The sequence below is a fragment of the Tursiops truncatus genome, chromosome 6 (assembly GCF_011762595.2).
Source record: "Tursiops truncatus isolate mTurTru1 chromosome 6, mTurTru1.mat.Y, whole genome shotgun sequence".
NCBI lineage: Eukaryota > Metazoa > Chordata > Mammalia > Artiodactyla > Delphinidae > Tursiops > Tursiops truncatus.
In genome coordinates, this window is record NC_047039.1 from 54,193,932 (window position 1) to 54,208,900 (window position 14,969).

The 14,969-nt window shown below is 39.9% G+C and overlaps 1 long non-coding RNA gene across 1 annotated transcript in view; it reads left to right on the top strand.

Annotated features, from left to right (window-relative positions):
- LOC141278972 (uncharacterized) overlaps positions 1-14,723 on the top strand; it is an 88,010-nt gene extending 73,287 nt beyond the window's left edge. Inside the window, exons 4-7 of the long non-coding RNA XR_012332499.1 lie at positions 8,132-8,213; positions 10,488-10,568; positions 12,418-12,545; positions 13,323-14,723. This is a non-coding gene — a long non-coding RNA (uncharacterized lncRNA). The remainder of the gene's footprint in view (positions 1-8,131; positions 8,214-10,487; positions 10,569-12,417; positions 12,546-13,322) is intronic.
- Positions 14,724-14,969: the final 246 nt, after the last annotated feature.

Below are 14,969 nucleotides of genomic sequence, written 5' to 3' on the forward strand. Positions count from 1 at the left end.
TGTTCTCATGGCTGAATAGTATTCTATTCTTTTTTATCCATTTTTTCATTGATGGATACTTAGGTTGTTTCTATATCTTGGCCATTGTGAATAATACTGCAATAATCATGGGAGTTCAGATAACTCTTCGAGATCAACTTTTTATTTCCTTTGGATATATATGCCGAAGTGGGATTGCTAGATCATATGGTAGTCCTATTTTTAATTTTTTGAGGAATCTCCATACTATTTCCATAGGGCCTGTACCAATATACATTCCCACCAGCAGTGCATAAGGGTCCTCTTTTCTTCACATCTTTGCCAACACTTATATCTTGTCTTTTTGATGATAGCCATTCTAACAGGTGTGAGATGATATCTTATTGTGGTTTTGATTTGCTTATCTCTTCTGATTAGAGATGTTGAGCATATTTTCATGTACCTGTTGGCTCTTTGTATATCTTCTTTGGAAAGATATATATTCACTTCCTTGTCCCCTTTTTAAATTGTATTTTTTTTCTGCTATTGAGTTGTATGAATTATTTACATATTTTGAATATTAAACTCATCAGATATATGATTTATAAATATTTCCACCTATTCAATAAATTGACTTTTCATTTTGTTGATTGTTTCGTTTGCTGTGCAGAAGCTTTTTGGTTTGATGTAGTCCCACTTATCAATTTTTGCTTTTGTTGCTTGTGCTTCTGTTATCATATACAAAAATCGTTGCCAAGAGCAATGTCTCAGATCAGTTTTGCTAAAGGAGTTTTATGATTTTAGGTTTTATGTTTGAGCCTTTAATCCATTAAGAGTAAGGTTTTGTGAATGGTGTAAGATAGAGGTCCAATTTTACGTTTCTGCATATGTTTATCTAGTTTTCCTAAAACTATTTGTTGGAAAGACCATACTTTCTACATTTAGTATTCTTGGCTCCTTTGTGAAATGTTAGTCAATTGAATATGCATGGGTTTATCTTGGGGCTCTTCATTCTGTTCCACTGGTCTATGTCTATCTTTATCCCAGTATTTTACTTGTTTATTACTATAGCTTTTTAGTATAGTTTGAAATGAAGAAGTGTGATGCCTCCTGCTTTTTTCTTTCTCAGGATTGCTTTGGCTATTAGAAGTCTTTGTGGTTACATAACAAATTTTAGGATTTTTTTTTTAAGGAAAAATACCATTGGAATTTTGATGGTACTGCATTGAGCCTATAGATGGCTTTGGGTAGTGTGGACTTTTAAACAATATTAATTTTTCTCATTCCTGAACATGGGCTATCTTTCCACTCTTGTGTTTTCAACGATTTTCATCAAAGGCTTGTAGTTTTCAGCGTACAGACCTTTCACCTCCTTGTCTAAATTTATTCCTAAGGATTTTTATTGTTTTTAATGCTATGAAAATTGAATGAGATTAGTTTCTTTCTTTCTTTCTTGATGGTTCCTTGTTGTTATACAGAAATGCAACTAGTTTTTGTATACTGATTTTGTATCCTGTAACTTTATTGAATTTGTTGATTAGGTCTTACAGTTTTTTGGTGAAGTCTTTAGAATTTTCCATACATAAGATCATGTCATACACAAATAGAATTTTCTTTCTTTCTTTCTTTCTGTTTTGATTGTCCTTCAGATATTTTTCTTGCCTGATGGCTCTGGGTTGGACTTCTAGCACTATATTTAATAGGTATGGTAAGAGTGGCACACTTGTCTTATTACTGATCTTAAAGGAAAAGCTTTTAATCTTTCATTGTATGATGTTAGCTGTGGGATTGTCATATAGTACTCAGGTATGTTGATTCTATACCTTTTAAAAATCTATTTATCATAAAAGATGTATTTGTCAAATGCTTTTTCTGTATCTATTGAGATGATCATACGATTTTTATTTTTCTATTAATGAACACATTTATTGATTTGCATATGTTGAAACAACCTTGTATCCCAGGGATAAATCCACTTGATCATAGTGTATGAGTCTTTTAATATGCTATTGAATTTGGTTTGCTAATATTTCATTGAGGATTTTTACATATATAGTAATCAGGTATATTGGTTTGTAGTATACTTTTCTTCTAGTGTCCTTATTTGGCTATGGAATCAGGGCAATGCTGTTCCAGTGAAAGGATTTTAGGAGTGTTCCCACTTCTTCAAGTTTTTTGGAAGAGTTTATTTAAGAAGAATTGGCATTAGTTCTTCTTTAAATGTTTGGTAGACTCACCAGGGAACCATGTGGTCCTTGGCTTTTCTGTCTCGGGAGGTTTTTGAATACTCATTCAACCTCCTTACTCATTATAGGTCTATTCATATTTTCTATTTCTTCATGATTTAACCTTGTGAGGTTGTATGTCTATAGAAATTCATCCATTTCTTTTAGGGTAATCAAATGGTTGGTGTATAATTATTCATGATAATATCTTATTAACCTTTGTATTTCTATGCAGTCAGTTTTAATGTCCCCCCCCTTTCAGTTCTCATTTCTATATATTTGAGGGTTTTTTCTTATCTAGCTAAAGGTAGTTAATTTTATTTATTGTTTCAAAAAACTGGTCTTAAGTTTTATCTTTTCTTTGTTTTTGGTCTCTTTTTCTGCTCTGATCTTTCAGGGTCTAGATTAGTTTGTTCTTGTTTTTCTAGTTCTTTGAGGTATAAAGTTAGGTTGTTCAGTAGACATCCTTCCTTTCTCTCAGTATTGCTTTACATTTCCCGCTCAGAACTCCTTTTGCAGCATCCCATGTTTTGATATGTTGTGTTTTTATTTGTGTTGGTGTCAAGATACTTTTGATTTCCCCTTTGATTTCTTCTTTGACTCATTGGTTATTCAGGATTGTATTGTTTAATTTCCACGTACTTGTGAATTTTCCTGCTTTCCTCATTATTGATTTGTAATTTCATACCATTGTGGTAGGAAAAGATACTTGGTATAATTTTAATCTTCTTATGTTTGCTAAGACTTGTTTTGTGACCTATCAGGTGACATATTATGGAGAATGCTCCATGCGCACTTGAAAGTGTATTCTGCTGCTATTGGATGAAACGTTTTCTTGTCTGTTATATCCACTTGGTAAAGTCTATTTCAAGTCCACCATTTACCTGTTGATTTTCTATCTGGATGATCTATCTATGTTGAAAGGTAGATTGACATTCCCTACGATTATGGTGGTGGTGTCTATTTCTCCCTTCAGAGCTGTTTAGTTGCTCAGTATATTTAGGTGCTGCAGTGTTGGGTTCATATATATTTATGCTATATTCTCTTGTTGAATTGACCCCTTTACATATCCTTATCTGTCTCTTGTTACCATTTTTGGTTTAAAATCAATTTTGTCTCTTACAAGTACAGCTATTCCTACTCTTGGTTTCCACTTGCATGCAGTACCTTTGTTATCTCTTCACCTGGAGCCTATAAGAGTCAGCCTTAAAGCTGAAGTGAGTCTCTTTAGGTAGCTTATAGTAGGGTCTATTTTGTTTTTAATCTCTCCAGCCACTCCATGTATTTTGATTGAAGAGTTCAATCCCTTTACATTTAGAATAATTATTGATAGGTAAGCCCTTATTAACTGTTTCAGGCTATAGGTAGATCTCTTGCTGCTGCTTCTTGCTGCGTTTCTTTGTGATTGGTGATTTTCTATTGTGGTATGCTTCAACTGCCTTCTATTTATCTTTTATGAATCTACTGTAGGGTTTGTTTTATGGTTTCCATGAGCCTTACAAACAATGTTTTATAACAGCAGTCTGTTTTATCCTGACAACAATTTAAGTTCAATTGCAATCAAAACTTGACTTTTTAACACCCCCTTTTGTGTTTTTGATGTCACAATTTACATCTTTTTATACTGCATATCCATTAACAAATTGTAACTATAATTATTTTTATTGAATATATTTGACACATAATATTGTGTACATTTAAGGTGTAAAATATATACTAATTTGATATATTTATATAATGTGATATCATGGCCATTCTTGGCAATTTAGCACCTTTATCACGTTACATAATTATCCCTTTTTTAGTAGTCATAATAATTAAGTTCTAGTCTCTTTGCAGGTTTGATAAATACATATGATATTGTGGTCTATATTCATTATACTGTGCATTAGATCTCTACAGCGTAGCTGTTACTCATTGCAAATTTGTACCCTGAAACATCATCTGTCTTACCCACTCCCACCAGTAATCACTATTTTACTCTGTTTTTACAGGTTTGACTTTTTTAGATTACATATATTATTGATATCATACAGTACTTGTCTTTTCTCTCTCGGACTTATCTCACTTAGCATAATGTGCTCAAGGTCCATCCAAATGGACCAAAAGGTGTGTACCTGTAGCAAATGGCAGGTATACACACACAAACACACACACACACACACCACATAACGTCTTCTTCATCGTTTATCTGGCAGTGGGCATTTAGGTTGATTTCATATCTTGACTATTGAGACTAATGATGCAGTAAACATGAGCGTGCATATATCTCTTAGAAATCCTGTTTTCATTTCCTTTGCATATACCCAGAAGTGGTATTGCTGTATCATACGGTAGATCTATTTTTGAGGAAACTTTATATTGTTTTCCATAGTTGTTGGATCAATTTATATTCTCACCAAAGTGAACAAAAGATCCCTTTTTACCAAATTTTTTCCAGCACCTGTTGTGTCTCTTCTTCTTGACGGTAGCCACTGTAACAGGTGTGAGGTGATATCTCATTGTAAGTTGGATTCACATCTCCCTGATGATCAGTGATGTTCCGCACCTTTTCATGTGCCTGTTGTCCATTTGGATATCCTCTTTGGAAAAGTGTTTACTTAGTTATTCCGCCCAATTTTAATCAGGTTGTATATTGTTTTTTGGTTGTTCTTATTGAGTACAGTTGACCCTTCAACAATGTGGGGGATAAGGGCACTGCCCCTCTGCATAGTGGAAAGTCTGTGCTCTGCATAGTGGAAAGTCTGTGTATAACTTAGAGTCGGTGCTCCATATATGTGAGTCCGCCATATCCACAGTTCCTATGCATTAATGGGTTCAACTAATCATGGATCGTGTAGTACTGTAGTAGTTACTACTGAAAAAAATCCATGAATAAGTTGACCTGCACAGTTCAAGTTTCAACTGTATATGAGTTATTTATATATTTTAGAAATTAACCCCATTATCCATTATATAGTTTGCAAAGCTTTTCCCTCATTCGGTACACTGCCATTTTATTTTGGTAATTGTTTCTTTCTCTTGCTTTGCAGAAGCTTTTAAATGGGATATAGTCCCATTTGCTGATTTTTGCTGATGTTATTTGTGCTTTTAGTCATATCCAGAAAATCTTTGCCAAAAACAATATCAAGGAGCTTCTTCAACACATTTCCTTCTAGGAGTTTTAGAGTACCAGGTTTTAGAGTACCAGGTCTTACGTTTAAGTCTTTGATCCATTTCAAGTTAGTTTTCATAAGTGGCGTGAGATAGTCATCAAATTTCATTGTTCATCATGTACTTACCCAGTTTTTCTGCACCATTTGTCAAAGAGATTCTTCTTTCCCCAGTGGGTGTTCTTAACTCCCTTGTCAAAATTAGTTGACTCTGAGGACTCTATTTTATTGCATTGGTCTATGTGACTATTTCTGTGCCACTACCATACTGGTTTTAGGACTATAGCTTAGTAGTGTACTTTGAAACAGGAAGAGTGATATATCCAGCTTTGGTTTTATTCTCCAGATTGCTTTGGCTATCTGTGGTTCCATAGAAATTTTAGAATTGTTTCTTCTATTTATTTCTCTGAAGAATTCCTTCGGTATTTTGATGGAGCTTACATTGATGTGTAGATATTATGGATAATTTCACAATATTAATTCTTCTGAGCCATGAAGATGGGATGTCTTTCCATTTGTTTGTGTCTTCTTCAGTTTCTCTCATCAATGTCTTCCAGTTTTCAGTGCACAGGTCTTTAACCTTTTTGGATAAATTTATATCTGTCTGGGTATATTTTTCATGCTATTGTGAATAGGGTAGTGTTTTTCAAAAGTTTTTTCTGTGTATAGAAATGCACCTGACTTCTGTATGTTCATTTTGTACCCTGGAACTTTACTACAATCACTGCTTAGTTCCCACAGTCTTTTGGTTGAGTTTTTGGGGTTTCTATATATAAAATCATGTCATCTGCAAACAGTGACACTTTTCTTTTTCTATTGGATGTCTTTTATTTCTTTGTCTTGCCTAATTGTTCTAGCTAGGACTTCCAGTAGTACATTGAACTGGAGTGGTGGGAGTAGACAGCTTTGTCTTTTTCCTGATCTCAGAGAAAATGCTTTCAGTTTTTTCTCCAGTGAGTACAATGTTAGCTGTGGTTTTGTGATATATGGCCTTTAGAGAAAATGCTTTCAGTTTTTTCTCCAGTGAGTACAATGTTAGCTGTGGTTTTGTGATATATGGCCTTTATTATGTGGAGGGATTTTCCTTCTTATACCTAGTCTATCAAGTGTTTTTATAATGAAAGAATGTTGTATTTTGTCAAATGGTTTTTCTACAGTTATTGAGATGATCATGTGATTATCTTGCATTGTACTGGTGTGATTTGTGTATTTTGAACCATTCTTATATCTGAGGGATAAATCCCACTTCTTTATTGTTTATGATCCTTTTAATGTGTTCATGAATTGGTTTGCTAATATTTGTTGGGAATTCTCACACCTCTATTCACTAGGGATATCGGTCTCTAGTTTTCCTTTGTTGTGATGTCCTTATCTGGCTTTGGGATTAGGGGAATACTGGCCTCATAGCATGAATTTGGATTTTTGGTTGAGTTTCAGAATGGGTGGTGTTAAGTCTTCTTTAAATGTTTCATAGAATTTGACAGTGAAGCCAGCTGGTCCTGGTTTTCTCTATGTCTTCCTGATTCAGTTTTTATAGGTTGTGTGTGTGAAGCCCATCGCCTCTAAAGTGGGTTCGGTTCAGATGTTTTCTTGATTTTCTGTCTTGGTGATCTCTCCTTGCTCACAGTGGGGTATTGGAATCCCCTGATAGTACTGTATTGTTTATGTCCCCTTTCAGACCTGTTAGTATTTGGGTGTTGGGAGCTTATATATTTATAATTATTGTATCTTGTGTTGTATTATCTCCTTCCTCATTATATAATGACCTCCTTTGTCTCTTGTTACCATTTTTGGCTTGGAGTCTATTTTGCTCGATATAGATATCACTATGCCCCCTTCCATTTGCTTGGATTATTATCGTCTTCTCTTTGGGCCTTTGTGTGTCTTTAGAGTTTAAATTGGTCTCCTATATCCAGCACATAGTTGCATCTTACTTTTTTTAAATCCACTCAGGCACTCTATGCCTTTTGATTGGTGAGTTTGATCCATTTACATCAAGGTTGATTATGGATGTGTAAGGACTTACTACTGCCACCTTATCTTTTGCCTTCTTCTCATTTTGTGTCTTTATCCTTCTGTTTCAAACTACCGTTATAAATTTTTGGGTTTCCATGGTGATTTGCTCAGTCACCCCTATTTTTATGTCTTAGGTCTCTCTATTTTCGCTTTGTGGTTACCAGGAGGCTTACATAAAACATCTCATAGGTAAAACAGTCCTTTATTCTGCTGATAGCATCTTATCTTCATTTGCCTGCAAAGGTTCCACTCTTTTACTCCTCCCTTTTTCTGTATGTGATTTCACAAATTATGGCTTTTATGTTATGAATTCAGTAATATTGTAGTAGTGTATTTTAATGCTTTTTTTCCTTTAACCTGTTTGGTATAATTATTTAACCCACTGTTGTCAGACAGTCATGGTTTTCTAATTCCGACTATTACCCTTTTCAGTGTTCTATGTTCTTTCATTTTTTGTGTGTCTCTAATTAGTGCCTTTTTGTTTCTGTTTCAAGAACTCCCTTCAGCATTTCTCTCAATGCAGGTCTTGTGGTGGTGAACTCCCTCAGTTTGTCTGGGAAAGCCGTTATTCCTCCTTCACATCTGAAGGGTAATTTTGCCAGATAAGAGTATTCCTGGCTGGCAATTTTTCATCTTTTAATACTTTGGATATGTCATTACACTCTCTCCTAGCCTGTTGCTGAGAAATCTGTTGGTAGTCTAAATGGGGGATCATTTTGTAAGTTACTTTTCCCCCCCTTTGGCCACTTTTCTTTATAATTGATTTTTTTTTTTTTACAGTTTCCTTATGATGTATCTTGAAGAAGGGCTTTTTTATCCACAAGGCCAATAGAATGCCTTAGTATGTCCAGTTCCTTCTTTGGTAAGTACTTAGCTATTATTTGTTTAAATAGACCCTCTGCCCCCTTCTCTCTTTTTACCTCTGGTATACCCATTATTATCATTATCTTGGTTTTCCTAATTGAGTCTAATAGCTCTCATAGAATTTCTTCACTCTATTCAAATCTTAGTTCTCACTCCTCTTCCGTCTAAATCATTTCTAAATTCCTGTCATCTACTTCACTTTCTCTTTCTTCCATCTGATCTCCTCTAGCACCGATGCATTCTTTCTTATAATTTCAATTATTGTGGTAAAGTATTCCTTCTAGTCATTAATTATATTTGAGTTTTTTGAGTTTTCTTGTAGCTTGTTGAGTTTCTTCAAAACAGCTATGTTGAGGTATTTATCTGTTGGACTGTAGTATTCCATATCTTTGAGTTCAGGTGCTGGAGAATAGTCATTTTCTTTTGGTGGTACCATGATTTTTCCTAGTGTATCATTAACTAACTGTGCCTTTGCTGTAACATGTAAAGTAGCGAACACCTTTCTTAGTTACAAAAATCTTCGTTTCCTTAACATGCTGACAAAACAAAACTTCCTTTTATTTACCAGAAGGTGGTGATATAGCCCAAGTTTTTGACTTCTCACTGGCCCAGACTGTCCCTGCTACTACACTTGGGAGAGTAGAGTACATATAAAAACGAAAGGTATTGCAGAGTTGCGGGACGTGTGGTCTTAGCACCTGGGGCTTTGAGGGTCCCCAACACACCTGTTAGTGGAGTCTCTGATTGATTGCAAGACTCTCAGAGGTCTCTTGCTGGATCTCCTGCTGAAATCCTGAGCAGATAGCAGGTAACACTTTCCTTGAATGTTTTCCTGTCTGCCTTCTTTCCTCTCCCTCTCCCAGTCAGTCACAGAGGCCCCTTCTCAGAAATCTGCATTCTGCCTGAGAGGAACCTCCAGCTATAACGTTTGCAGGTGCTTGCACTTTTCACTTCCTCTGCCAGAGAAGTAGCTGCTGTCACTGCTGCCACCATTGCACTCACCAAGTGAGCTCTGGGGAGAGGGGTCTACTCCGGCCATTCCTCCCTTTGTCTGCCTCCAGACTTGTTTCTATCCTGCTCAGCTGGTTTGCCAAGTTCTTCTGTCAGACTGGCGAGAGCACCACAAATCCCCTATCTCCCATGAGTGTCTTCCCACTTTTGTACTCTCCAGATTACGTTTTTCCTGTGGTGGTACTTGAGGGTGAGGCAGGCTCAGGACTTGGAGCTGCAGCATCTTTAGACGTCCACTGGGTGATCTCTCAGGTGTCCTGGTGTACTGTGCAGAGGCCGTTTGGTTTGGTTATGGACGTAGACGTCCAGTTAGTTGTAAATCGAAAGAAAGAGAAAAAAAGAAAAACATTTCATGCCATGATGGTGACATCCAACTACAGCTATTTTGATACGTTTGTTCTTTAACCTTTATATTAAAGTAGTTAATGATATTAGAATAGTTAACGTATCCCTAGATTGAAATACTAGAGTATTGTGAATATGACTATATGCTTACCAGTGTATTGTATATTCATGGTACCTTCAGCTTGATGAACTCCTGTCGGCATTTTTTGTAAGGTAGGTTTAGCGTTCATAAATTCCCTCAGCTTTTTGTTTCTTAGGCAGTTTTTATCTCACTTTCATTTATGAAGGATATGTTTGCTTGGTAAAATAGTCTTGGTTGGCTGTTTCTCTCTCTCCTGGCCTGCAAGGTCTCTACTGAGAAAGCTGCTTGATACCCTGATAGAAGTACTCTCGAATACCTTAAAAAATTATCTTTCCTTTAAATCCTTTCTTTGACTTTTGACTGGTGTTTTAGCATAATGTGTCTTGGAGAAGATCATTCTGGGTTAAAGTTTGGGGGTCACCTATTAGCGTCACATACTTGGATGTCCAAATCCCTTCCCAGGTTTGTGAATTTCTCAGCCCTTATTTCCTTAAAGAAGTAAGTTTCTATCCCTTTCCTCTTTTCCTTCTGGGGCTCTGCTGTTATCTTGATGTTGTCCTGTAAGTCCCATAGACGTTCTTTTTTCTTTTTTCTTCTCTGATTGGACAATTGATCTGTCTGCTGTTGAAAACTCTGTTGAATTCTTTCATCCACTCATTGTATTCTACAGCTCCAAAGTTTCTGCTCAGGTCTTTTTTACGTTTTCTTTTGGTGGAACTTTTCATTTTGTTCATGTACATTTTTTCTGTTTTTATTAAATTGCTTACCTGTGTTTTCTAATAGCTCTCTGACCATCTTCATAATAATTACTCGAATTCTTTATGTCCCTTGTAGCCCTGCATAGGCATCAGCACATTTGAAGCAGCAGTTACCTCTTCCAGACTTCATGGATCCAGACTTCATGGACTGACTGTGGTAAGAGAAGACTTTTACCTGTGGACAGAAGTGTGGCTTAAGCATAGTATGAGCCTGACTCAAGTGGTGCAGGGCTACAAGCGTGGGGTGTGTTTTGGCATTAGATCCGGTGGTTTGCAACATCTCAGGCCTCTGTGGTGCACAGAATCAACAACTGTGGTAAGCAACGCAGTGGGGTGGGTCCTCAGTGGCACCTCTTAGTTCAGCAGCTAAGAACTGGGGCAGGCAAATGGTGGTGTCCAGAGCCAGTGTGTGCACACACTCAGCTATGGGGGACAGCTTAAGGGGCCCACATCATTGGTGGGACCAAAGCATACAGCAACGATTGGGGCCAACTACAGGCTCACTGGCAGCTGCAGGGGCCCTGGCTATAGGCATGCTCTCTTGTGGGTGGGTGGATACTTTCTACTCCTGGACTTGCACGGGTGCAGAGGCTTGTCCAGAGTGCATGCCAGGTGGTCGGCAGTAGGCGTTCTAGACTGGTGTCTTACACAGAGCCCTGGGCTGACGTCAGCAAATGCAAATATCTGTGGGGTAAAATAAGAGAGAGGGTTCTCTTTGGGGTGACCTTGCTGGCCCCTTTAGTATCGTCATCCTATAGAGCAGGTCACTGTGATCCACCATCACTCCTGCTGCATGGCTGCTATTGGTAGCCACCGTTTTCTTTCTTGTTGCTAGTCATCTCTATATATCTTGGCTTTGCTAGCTTGCATGGGGTGAAACCATAGAAAGACCTTCACTGGGTGTCCCAAAAGCCTGGGGAAGCTAATTACTACTCACCATGCTCTTCCTTTTGCAGCAAACTCTTTCTAGATGGGAAGTTCCCTCTTGGGTCTAAGCAGTACCAGCTTGGTGGAGGGATGATGCAGGCAAGATGAAGCTGTCTCCCTTCTCTATTTAGTCATGCCCTTCTTCTGGTTTTCTGTTCTGCTGTGTTGCTTTTATACACGGACTCTGGAGCTCTTTGTGGATAGCTGTTTCTTTGTTGATCTTTGTCAGGGGACAGAGGCCTGGTTCTTCTGCATCTCCATTTTGGTCTTTAGCCTATAATTTATTCTTGAAGAAGATGAAAAGAAAAAGTGTTTACCAATCAAAAGGAGTAACCTGAGAATAGGATGCAAAGTATGAAACTGTCTAACATGTTTGATCCTGATGATCAACATTCTATCCAGAGAGCTTTGTATAGTTACTGAAAAGATAACCAAATTTGCAGTATATCTATCTACTTTACTAAAGAAAGACAACCTTTTTTGCAGAGTTACACACTTTATGCTTATATTTGATGTAATATTTTCTTCAGAAATCTTTTGTATTTAATGCTGACAACTGGCTTTATATTAAGGCCACAGAAAACATTTTCATCCCTTTTTCAGATATCATTGCATTTATCTGTACTCAGAGCACTATCTTTCAACTCCGTTGGCCTTCCTTTGAATTCTAACACAAAACCTATTTGGGGGCTATTGCCTATGCTGTTTCTATGCCTTGAATGTTTGTTTAGCTCCAGAATTTTTGTACATCTAGCTCTTTCACATTCAGTTCTTCTCACCTTATTATTACCTATTTCAGATCACTTCCCTCATGATCCAAGTATATGCAACTCTGACATCTCCCAGACATATCATTTATTTATTCTTAGTTGATAATCTTCATAGCACATCACTATCTGAGATTTAACTTATGAGTTACATTTTCCTTCCCCCTCTTAAGCACAGGAGTCATAAGAGTAGGAACGATGGCTTCCCCATTTGCTATTGTGACTCCAGCAACCAAAATAGGACCTATGATGCACGTCTCTTCCCAAACCCTCACAACTCCAATTTAACCTTCTACTTGGGCTCACTGCCAGCTTGGTACCAGTGCAACCTCAGCTCTACAAGACACCCTCTGTTTGGAAGACAAACAGAAGATCTTTCCTACTATGTTTGGAGTCAGCACCACAACATTGAGAGAGCACCTCAAGGCATAAGAAATGGGGTAAGTTACTACAACATTGATGTGGGAACCTGCAAAGTCTACATGCATTCTGTATAATGTGTCTGATGGCCCTGGACCACTATAAAGGAACTGGCATTATAGCCTGAGGCCTACTGTCCCCAGGCTGAGAGACTATTAGGAGACTCGACTCAAGTGTCAGGCAGCCTCTTCAGCAAGGGTTCCTGTTTCTACCCAATAAGCTGGGGAAAAAACTGCCTTCTACCCAACACAATGTCCTTCAATAACTATCTCAGACTTTAAGCTGGCTTTGTAGGCTAACAAAAGCATAGTAGAGTCATTAAAAAGTTTCTTCATCAACCAGAGAGAGAAAACTCAATCCAAAAACAGTGTGCACAGTACTAAAGAAAGAAAGAACTGGCGCTGATTGATAGAAGACAAAATTAGATACAGAAGATATTAGGAAATGTAAGTGGAAGGCCAACTGGCCCGAGGCAGGGGACCGCAATGCCTCAGACCGAAACTCTCTGGACCACCCAGTTCCAGGGACTGACCTGGGGACTTTCCACCCGGCCCAGCCTTCCTGCCTTTCGAGGGGCGGGACTAACGGTCCCAAGACTCATGCAACCGGCAACGGATATTGCCGGAATACCCTGCTCCCTCCCAGAGTCACCGCACCCCTTTCCCTTCTTCCCGTATAAAATCTTGCCCAACCCTCGCCCGGGTGCGACTTCTCTGGCCCCTTGTTCTCGGACCAGTGAACCTCGCCCGGGAGCGCTCCCTAAGAAAGCTCACTTGAAGCTTTCCTCTGTTTTGCAGTGCCGTTTGTTAAGATCCAACCTTACATTTGGTGCCGAAACCCGGGAGGGGTACCAAGCCCCGCGGGTTACCGCGCGGGCCGCTCCTCCCCCAGGAGACAACCAGGGAACCTCTACTCATCCACCCGATCCGGCAGAAAACGGGGTAAGTCCCGCTCCCTTGTTCCTTCCGACTCACAGAGTCCCTGCCCACCAGACTCCCTGTCCTTAATTGCGGCCGCGTCAGGGACTCCTCCATCCTCTCTCCGGGCCTTGGGCAACTGTGGAGACGTCCCAATCGCCCTCCGACCTGCCGTGAATTGGAGACCAGGGACGCCTCTCTCCCTCTCCATTCACTCAGGGACAGACTGGGGGTCATGGGAACTTCACAATCAAAACCAGATCCTAAGACGCCCCTGGGGTGTCTCCTAGCCAATTTTACAGCCCTCGGTTTCTCCCAAGATCTCCGTCGCCGACGGCTTATTTTCTATTCCACTATGGCCTGGCCACAGTATCCTCTAGACAATCTCTAGACAATCAATCCAAATGGCCTCCTGAAGGGACTTTCGATTTTAACATCCTCCGTGATCTGGATAATTACTGCCGCAGGGCGGGCAAATGGTCCGAGGTCCCCTATGTTCAGCCCTTCTGGTATTTACGCTCCCGCCCTTCCCTCTGTGTCGATTGTTCCACTTTCCAGATCCTTCTTGCCAAACAGACAGCTCCTACATTCAAGCCCCTAATTTCCTTTGACGATGACCCTCTCCACTAGCCAACCCACCGGAATCTCCCACCTCTCCCCCTTCCAGAGCTCCTCTCCAACCTACCCTGAAGCGGTCCCTCCTCCTCCGGAACCGGCTCCGGCCCCTCCAACTGCTCCCCCGCCTACCCTCAACGGTTTCTCCTCCCACGCCCTTTGCTTCACCAGTGGTGCACAAACACGCTCTCACAACTCCCAAGATCCAAATGCCCTCTGAGGGCGGTAGCAGGAGCGGAAGGATTAGTTAGAGTTCATGGTCCATTTTCCCTCCAAGATCGCTCTCAAATAGAAAAGCGATTAGGCTCCTTTTCTGCCGACTCTTCCCGCTACATCAAAGAATTTCGCTAGCTCTCTCAAGCTTACGATCTAACCTGGCACGACATCTTTGTGATCCTATCTTCTACTCTGACCCCTGACGAGAGGGAAAGAATTCAAACTGCTGCCCGAAACCATGCAGATCAGGTTCACCTTACCGACAACTCCATGCCTGTCGGAGCGACTGCCGTACCTGGCACCAATCCAGGCTGGACTTATCAGGATGGCCAAGATGGCCACCGTAAACGTGACCTCATGATCCAATGCCTCCTGGCTGGCATGAAGGCTGCTGCTCATAAGGAAGTGATAACCCAAGAACCCAACGAAAATCCAGCTATCTTTCTCAATCTCCTTACAGAGGCCTTAACTCTCTACACCCGGCTGGATCCCGACACCCTGGCAGGGGTCCACGAAAGGCAACCCTGCCGGGGGCCTGCTTCAATTGCAGAAAAGAAGGCCACTGGGCTCGCCAATGTCCCAATCCCTGACCTCCTTCTAAGCCCTGTCCCAGCTGCGGGCTAACGGGCCACTGGAAGAGTGACTGCCCTACGACTGGCCCTCCCTCAGCGTCTCCATGCAGGGGGCAGGCCGACC